The sequence below is a fragment of the Gorilla gorilla genome, chromosome 9 (assembly GCF_029281585.2).
Source record: "Gorilla gorilla gorilla isolate KB3781 chromosome 9, NHGRI_mGorGor1-v2.1_pri, whole genome shotgun sequence".
NCBI classification, from domain to species: domain Eukaryota; kingdom Metazoa; phylum Chordata; class Mammalia; order Primates; family Hominidae; genus Gorilla; species Gorilla gorilla.
Genome location: NC_073233.2, coordinates 132,454,875 through 132,463,944, shown reverse-complemented (window position 1 = coordinate 132,463,944; position 9,070 = coordinate 132,454,875).

Genomic DNA, 9,070 nt, shown 5'->3' with positions numbered 1-9,070 from the left:
TTGCATCCCTGGGATAAATCCCACTTGATAATGGTATATGATCCTTTAAGTGCACTGTTGAATTTTGTTTGCTAGTGTTTTGTTGAGGATGTTTTCATCTATTTTCATCAGAGATTGGTCTATAGTTTTTTTTTTTCTTATAGTGTCTTTGTCTGGCTTTGGTATTAGGGTAATAGTAGCTTCATAAAATGGGTTGGAACTAGAAAAAAGCATATAATGCAGCTCATCCATCAAGAGCAACATCATTCGAGAGGGAAAGGGGCATTTTCCCTGATGCCCCTCTCTGCGTAGGAGATGATGTTTTTCTCTGGCACAAAGTTCACCAGCATTTTAGGGGTAATGATGGAGGAGTAGCAGAGATCCACGAGTGACAGATTGCTGAAAAAGTAGTACGTGGGAGTGTGAAGCTGAGAGTTCAGCCAAATCAGGGAGATCATGCCCAGGTTCCCCACCAGGTGACCAAGCAGATCCTGAGGAAGAGGAGAAAAAGAGGGAGCTGGAAATCTGGTTGCTTTGTTAATCCCCTGAGAATGAACTCTGTCACTGTAGAGTGATTTTTTTTCTTTTTTTTTTTTTCTTCGAGACAGAGTCTCACTCTGTCGCCCAGGCTGGAGTGCAGTGGCGCAACCCTGGCTCACTGCAACCTCCGCCTCATGGGTTCAAGCAATTCTCCCACTTCAGCCTCCTGAGTAGCTAGGATTACAGGTGTGTGTCACCATGCCTGGCTAATTTTTGTATTTTTAGTAGAGATGGGGTTTCACCATGTTGGCCAGACTGGTCTCGAACTCTTGGCCTCAAGTGATCCACCCGCCTCAGCCTCCCGAAGTGTAGAGTGATTTTCTGTAGCCAAGAAACTCACTCCTTCCCTGGGTGGGAGGTCTGCAGGGATGAAAGAGAAGAGCCTAAGGAAGGCTATATATGAGGCTTTCTGGTTAGGCTAGATATAAGCCTCTGCCCCTGAGTTTATCTTGAATTCTTTCCTTACTGTTTATCTCCTCACTCCTTCTAATGTTTTCCAGGATTCAGGCAACTTTGGAGTGTTTTGGAGATCATGAAGGTGGGAAAAAGCTCCACCTGGAGTTTTACTATCCTTATCTTCCTTAATTACCTTAGAGGCCACTACTAGTATATCTTATTTCTTGGAATTAAAGACGTATTTTATCCTGGAGATGGTATCTCCCTTGTCATCTATGCAGTTCTAAAATATTACGCCCAAAATGAAAACATGAGCTCATCTCATCTCAAATCCTAGTAGCCTGGGCCAACAATCACAAGTTAACTCCTATTTCTGAAAAACAGAGTTACAATATCAATTTTCAAGACTGTTTTAAAAATAAAAATCAATAATATACATGGAAATGTTTTCCAGATAATTCAGTTTCTGTACAAGTATGAGTTTTCATTAGCCATCTGAACTTTGTTCAAATTTTTCATTGAACCTGAGGTCCTAGGGTAGTTATCCTTAATTCTAGCTACACATTATGATCACCTACGGAGCCTTAAAAATAATTACATCAGGTTTCAACCTATAGGAATTCTGTCTTAATTAATTTGTGGCATTTTCTGGGCATTGAGCTCTGTGTCTCTGGGTATGCAGAGAAGGTCAGCCATAGAAGAAAGTAAAGATTTTGTTATTTGACTGTTTTGTGTATATTGAACTCGAATAACTTTGTAGCTTGAAGAATTGGGTGAATTAGGCCCGGAATACAGTTTCTCTTGAGTAAAATAAAGCACTGAGGAAAGATCTGGGATTGTTTGCTGTCTACTGTGCTCGGAGGATTCAGAACAAGTTCAGATTGAATCTGGATTAGGAGTAGGTAGAACTAGAAAAAAGCATATAATGCAGCTCACTAACAAAGAACAAAATGATTTGAGAGGAGAGTGGGCATTTTCCCTGATGCCCCTCTCTGCATATTCTTAAATCCTGGGATTCTTAGTGATCAGCCTATCCTTAGCCACTTTCTCTCCTCACAGCAAATGTGTTCTATAGAATAATGTCAAGATCTCTTATGCTTTACCATTTCCCTGTTTCTATTCTATTGATTTCAAAATGCTATTTATAGTTTGTCTATTTTTAGAGCAAACATCATCAGTGCAGAGAAGACATTCACTTGATGGTAATCATGTGTAGATGCCCTTAGAAGGGGTGTTGGTACATCTAAGTAAAAATGGCAGTTCACAGTTGATCTCAAGAAACAACTGCTGTCACTGGAGCATCTTCTTAGGATAATTTTTTTTCATTTCTCCTGTCTATCTAATGAGAAAAAAACATAAGAAAACATAATTTATAAAAGCAGATGGTATTTTTTTCTCATAAGTCATTTGCTAGAGGTAGTTTGGTAGATAGTGTTGAATAATTATACAGTGGTGAATGTAAGTTCCTTGAAGGTCAATTGCCTGACATTGGCTAAAGATTCCTACATTCTAAACAAGAAGGGTCATTAGACGAAATGACATTAAACTATTTTGATCCTTAGATTTTATGATTTACCTTATGGGTAAGCAAAAAAAATTCCATGTCAGTGAAAATAATATTTTTTGAATTTGAATAATTTTTCAACATAGTGATTCAGCATAGTTAAAATTTAGTGAGTGAATTTTCACTGCCATCCATGAAAGATAAACTCCTATTGAAATTGTCTTTGGGCCATAAACAACCAGATAATCAGGCAAAATAAATGAAACACAACTTTTCTGATGTTTGACAACAGACAATATCAAACTGATTTCTGAAAGGAGGGAAAGAAAAAAAACATGAGCCCTCTGATTGTTTGGCTTTCTTGACTATAGGTATTTTTCATGCCGCAATCTAGAGTGGTCAAAAGAAAGAGATCAGTGATGTCTAAGTTGAAAAATCAGAAGTCAGTATTTGGAAAGATGTATGTGGCTAGATGATGCAGGGCAGAATACCCAAGAATGGGGGAGCTATACATAGAAAATCAGAGATCTGCAGAGGAACGTCTATTTCTTGATCTGCATATGTGTGGGATAAAACTTGATCTGCATATGTGTGGGATAAAATTTCAGAGTGAAGGACTACATGAAACGAGTGGTCAAAAAACTTCAGAAACTTATAAAAAGCTTGAAATAGTCTGATTTCCTTCAAGCCACTGTGTAGACATCTCATAATACATACAGCATTAGGTAGAGACTTTAAAAGAGTGAAACAGCTTTGAATCTTCCTAACAAAGCTTTAAAACAAGACTTGGGATAGTCAAACTTATATGTAAATAACTTAACTATGTACCAGAAAAATATCTGATCATCTTCGAAAGAATACAACAAAATCTTCCATTCGATAATGTAAAAATCACAATTTCTGGCATCCAATAAAATGTAACTAGCAAAGGAAGCAGGAAAATATAAGCATAACCAGAAGAAAGAGCAATCAATAGAAATAGACCCAGAAATGACAGCAATGATGAAATTAATAGGTAGAGACCTTAAAAATGTTATTATATTAATTAAAAACATGCTCAAGAATGAAAAGGAGAACATTAACTCAATGCAGGGAAAAATGAAAAGTGTAATGAAGACCTAAGTTGAAGTACTAGAGATGAAAATACAATATCTGCGCTGGGTGCAGTGGCTGATGCCTGTAATCCCAGCACTTTGGGAGGCCAAGGCAGGTGGATCATCTGAGGTTGGGAGTTCGAGGCCAGCCTGACCAACATGGAGAAACCCCATCTCTATTAAAAATACAAAATTAGCCGAGCATGATGGCTCATGCCTGTAATCCCAGCTACTTGGGAGGCTGAGGCAGGAGAATCGCTTGAACCTGGGAGGCGGAGGTTGCGGTGAGCTGAGATCACGCCATCGTACTCCAGCCTGGGCAAAAAGAGCAAAACTGCGTCTCAAGAAAAAAAAAAAAGAAAATACAATATTTGAAATAAAGTATACACTGAATAAGGTTAATAGAAGATTAGACACTGAAGGAAAGAAAGATCCACAAACTTGAAAGTATAACAATAGAAATAATCCAAAATAAGGAACATTTTGGATAGTAAAAGGACTAAAAAAGTATAGAAACTCATTAACTTTGGAACCATACTAAATAATATAACATAGTTTAATTGGACAATCCACAGAATGGGAAAAAATATTTGCAAACTACCCATCTGACAAGGGATTAATAATCAGAATATGTAAGGAGATAAAACAACTCTATAAGAAAAATCTAATAATCTGATCAAAAATGGGCAAAAGATTTGAATAGACATTTCTCAAAAGAAGACATACAACTGGCATTCAGGTATATGAAAAGGTGCTCAAAATCATTAATCATCAGAGAAAGGCAAATCAAAATTACAATCAGATATCATCTCACCACTGTTAAAATGGCTTATATGCAAATTACAGGCAATAACGAATTCTGGTGAGGATGTGGAAAGAAGGGAACCCTTGCAGAATGTTGGTGGGAATGAAAATTAGTACAATCACTATGGAGATTCCTCAAAAAATTAGAAATAAAGCTATCATATGATCCATCAATCAATGAAAAGAAAGGAAATCTGTATCTCGAAAAGGTATCTGCAATCCCATGCTTGTTGCAGCACTGTTCACAGTAGTGAAGATTTGAAAGCAATCTAATTGTCCATAAACAGATGAACGAATAAAGAAAATGTGGTATGTATACACAATGGAGTACTATTTAGCCATAAAAAAGAATGAGATCCTGTCACTTGCAACAACATGGATGGAACTGGAGGTCATTATGTTAAATGAAATAAGCCAAGCACAGAAAGACAAACATCAATCACATGGTCTCACTTATTTGTGGGATCTAAAAATCAAAACAGTTGAATTCATGGACATAGAGAGTAGAAGGATGGTTACCAGAGTCTGGGAAGGGGGAAAAGGAGGAGATGGAGATGGCTAATGGATACAAAAAAAAATAGGAAGGATGAATAAGACCTACTATTTGATAGCACAACAGGGCGAATATAGTCAGTAATAATTTAGCTGTACTTTTAAAAATAACTCAAAGAATGCAGTTGTTTTGTTTGTAACTCAAAAGATAAATGCTTGAGGGAATAGATGCCCCATTCTTTATGATATGCTTATTTCACATTGCATGTCTATATGAAGCCATCTCATATACCCCATAAATATATACACCTACTATGTACCTACAAAAATTGAAAATAAAAATAAATTTATAAAAGGAAAACAAACAAAAATAATACAAGTTCTAAAGGAATAAATAGAAGGAAAAAAAAGCTTTTACAACCTTGGGCTAGGCAAATAATTTTAGACAGAACAAAAAACATCACTAACCACAATATAAATGGGACTTCATAAAAATTTAAAACTCTATTCGTTGCAAATACTACTAAGAAAATGAAAAACAGGCCACTAACTGAGATAAAGTATTTTCAAAATATATTTGACAAAGGACTTATATCTAGATGCAATAATAAGAAAACATAATAGCCAAGTAAGAAACATATAAATAGCCAAATTGGTCTATAAGAACATGAAAATAGGATTAATATCACTAATACTGAGAGAAATGTAAATAAAATTGTGACACCATTTCATACCCAATAGAATGGCTAAATTAAAACTACTGACAATACCAAGTATTGGTGAGCACCTGAAACTCTCAGTTATTGCTTGTAGGAGTATAAAATGGCACAACCACTTTGGAAAACATTTTGGCAGATTTTTACGTAATTAAAAGTACACATTCTAGCTCACCTAGCAATTCCACTGCTAAGATATTTATCCAAGTGACATGGAAGCATATGTCCACCAAATGACTTACATGTGGATATTTGAGAAGCTTTTATTTACATTAGTCCCAAATTGGAAACGATTCAAATTTCTCTCAATGTGCAAAGCCGTACACAAATTGTGGTCTATTAATATGAATGACTATTATTCAACAATAAAAGGAATGAACTATTGATACACCCAACAACATGAATGAATCAAAAATGTTTATGCTGAGTGAAAGGAACTTGACAAAAAAGTGTATATACTGAATGATAACATTTTTACAAAATTTGATAACAGGCAAAAACAATGCATAGTGACTGAAATCAGGCAATAGTTGGCTCAGACCAAGCTTGAAGGTCATTTATCATACCAGGGAACTTTTTTTGGCAATGAAAATGACATATATCTTGATTGAGTGGTGGTTGCATGAATATATACATTTGTCAAAAATTACTGAATTGTATACATCAACTGAGTTTATTTTACTTCAGTTATACCTCAGTAAAGTATTTATTTTATTTTTATTAATTACTTTTAAAACTTATGGTTGATGTATAATAATTGTATATATTTATGGCATACAGCATGATGTTTCAATGCATGTATACATTTTATAATGATCAAATCAGGCTAATTACCATATTAATAGCTTTAAACATTTATCATTTCTTTGTGGTGATAACATCTCAAATCTTTTCTTCTAGCTATCTTGAAATATACATTACATTGTTATTTGCTACAGTCACCTTACATTTTTAGCTTCCACATTTGAGTGAGAATATGCAGTATTTTGTCTTTCTGTGCCTGGCTTATTTCACTTAACATAATGTCTTCCAGCTTCATCCATGTTGCTGCAAAAGATAAGATTTTATTCTGTTTTATGGCTGAATAGTATTCCATTGTGTATATATACCATATTTTCTTTATCCATTCTTTATTAGATGGGCATTTAGTTTGATTCCATATCTTGACTATTGTGAATAGTGCTACAATAAACATGGAAGTGCAGACATGTCTTCAATATACTGATTTCATTTCCTTTGGATATTTGCTCAGTAATGGGATTGCTAGATCATATGGTAGTTCTATTTTAACATTTTTGAGGAATCTCCAAACTGTTTTCCATAATGGCTGTATAACAAAGTAGATTTAAATATTCCTATAATGTGTATAAATGGGTAAGGTCAAGAAATATAAAAATAAATTCCTAAAGCCTAACATATAATCGAAGAAGTATGAATTAAAACAATGTGATGGCATTTTTAGCATGTATTGGATGCATTAGGAAATTGTTAGAAAAGACATGGAGAAAAAGACATGCTCAGACATTGCTAGTAGGAGTGTTATTGCAAAAGTCTTTCTTGAGAACATTTCCGCAATATTCTTAAACAGCATATTTTCAGACTTAGCAATTTGACTTCTAGGAATTCATCCTCAGAAAATAAATGGTTAGGTTTCCAAAAATGCATATTCATCTCTGCTGTGTTTATCATAGTGAAAACTGGACATAATAAAATGTCAAACAAAGAATTGACATACGAAATGATAGTACTCCCACGGAAGGGATATCATAAAGCTATTAAAAATAATGTTTATTTATTGACATAAGAAGATGCCGATGATATACAGTTTAAAAATATTTCAAGATCATATGTACAATATAATCTAACATCAAACATAATGCACCTAAATCTTAACAGTGGTTATTTATGGATGGTGGAAATAGGAATAGTTTTTATTTTCTGCTCTATTGTAAAGTACTATGTATAAATACTATGTATTTTATAATTTTTCTAATGCATATGTACAGTACTTGTAAAAAATAAGTTGTTAAAAGGGATAACAAAGTTTTGCAAATTGCTCATTGTTAAATTGGTTTTTGGTAAATTGTCCTGTTGGTAAATTAAATTTCAGTGAACTAATTTTCAGGGAACTGGCCTGATTCTTTTAAAAGTTAGAATCAAATTGACTTTATTATTGATGTAGGTGATTCAGCAGCTGGGAAAATGGTGTTGGTTATTAAGATGGGAAATATAGGGGAAGGAGAAGTTTTTTGAGGAAAGATTGTGATACCGATTTTTTAATGTGTTGAATTTTAGGTGTCTGTTGAGTGTTCAGCTGTGGACAGACATACAGATCTGGAAGTCATCAGCAGAGGGTAATATGAGACAGGAGAGTAGCCAATATTTTGGAGTGCATAAATAGAAAGCCGAGAGAAGAAGACTGAGGCTAGAACCCTGAGGAATATCCAACGTTTGCCCTTGAAGGAGACTGAGAAGTAGCCAGAAGTTGGAGGAAGATCGGAAGGATGATGTGTCTTCAAAGAAGGAAAATGAGTGTTTCAAGGAGTTAGCTGTCCCCTGTGTCAAGTAAAAAGAGACTGAAAAATGTTCATCATATTTAACAACTGCTGGTTTGATCTATTCAAGAATGTTGTGGCATATATAAGGCAGGTGTTTTGTTTTTTGTTTTTTTGTTTTTTTTCCTGGTGAGCACACCTTTATTTATTTTCAAGTTAGAATCCTCAGAATAACCTTGGTGGAAACTCATAATTGTCAAAACATGAGATCACAACTCAAAAAATCAATTTAAAACTTCAAATTTGAATTGATTTTTTGCCTAGTAAGGGAGGGGTCTTGTTCAGCAAAGCAAACCATTGACCTTACAGGGATTTTTGAAGAAGTTTGTTGTGTTAGTGAGAGAAGTGGGAGTGGAATTATCTCAGCCTTATGTTGGACATTGTAGTTTTCATACCTAGATGTTCCATTGGCTCTTTCTTGTGTCTTCTCTCTGTTCACGTTTTCCTTTAACTTCCTGGGAATAGTTATAACAGTCTTTTACATTTTTTTTTTTTTTTTTTTGAGACAGAGTCTAGCTCTGTTGCCAGGGTGGAGTGCAGTGGCATGATCTCGGCTCACCACAACCTCTGTCTCCTGGGCCCATGCGATTCCCCTCCCTCAGCCTCCCGAGTAGCTGGGACCACAAGTGCACACCACCACACCTGGCTAATTTTTTGGATTTTAGTAGAGATGGGGTTTCACCATGTTGGCCAGGATGGTCTCGATCTCCTGACCTTGTGATCTGCCCGCCTTGGCCTCCCAAAGTGCTGGGGTTACAGGCTGGAGGGCAGTGGTGCAATCTGGGCCCACTGAAACCTCTGCCTCATGGGCTCAAGCGATCCTTCTACCTCAGCCTCCTGAGTAGCTGGGACTATAGGGCCGTGCCACCATGTCCAGCTAATTTTTGTAGTTTGTGTAGAGACAGAGTCTCACCACGTTGCCCAGGCTGGTTGCAAACTCCTGAGCTCAAGTGATCGCCTGCGTTGGCCTCCCAAAGTGCTGGGATTACA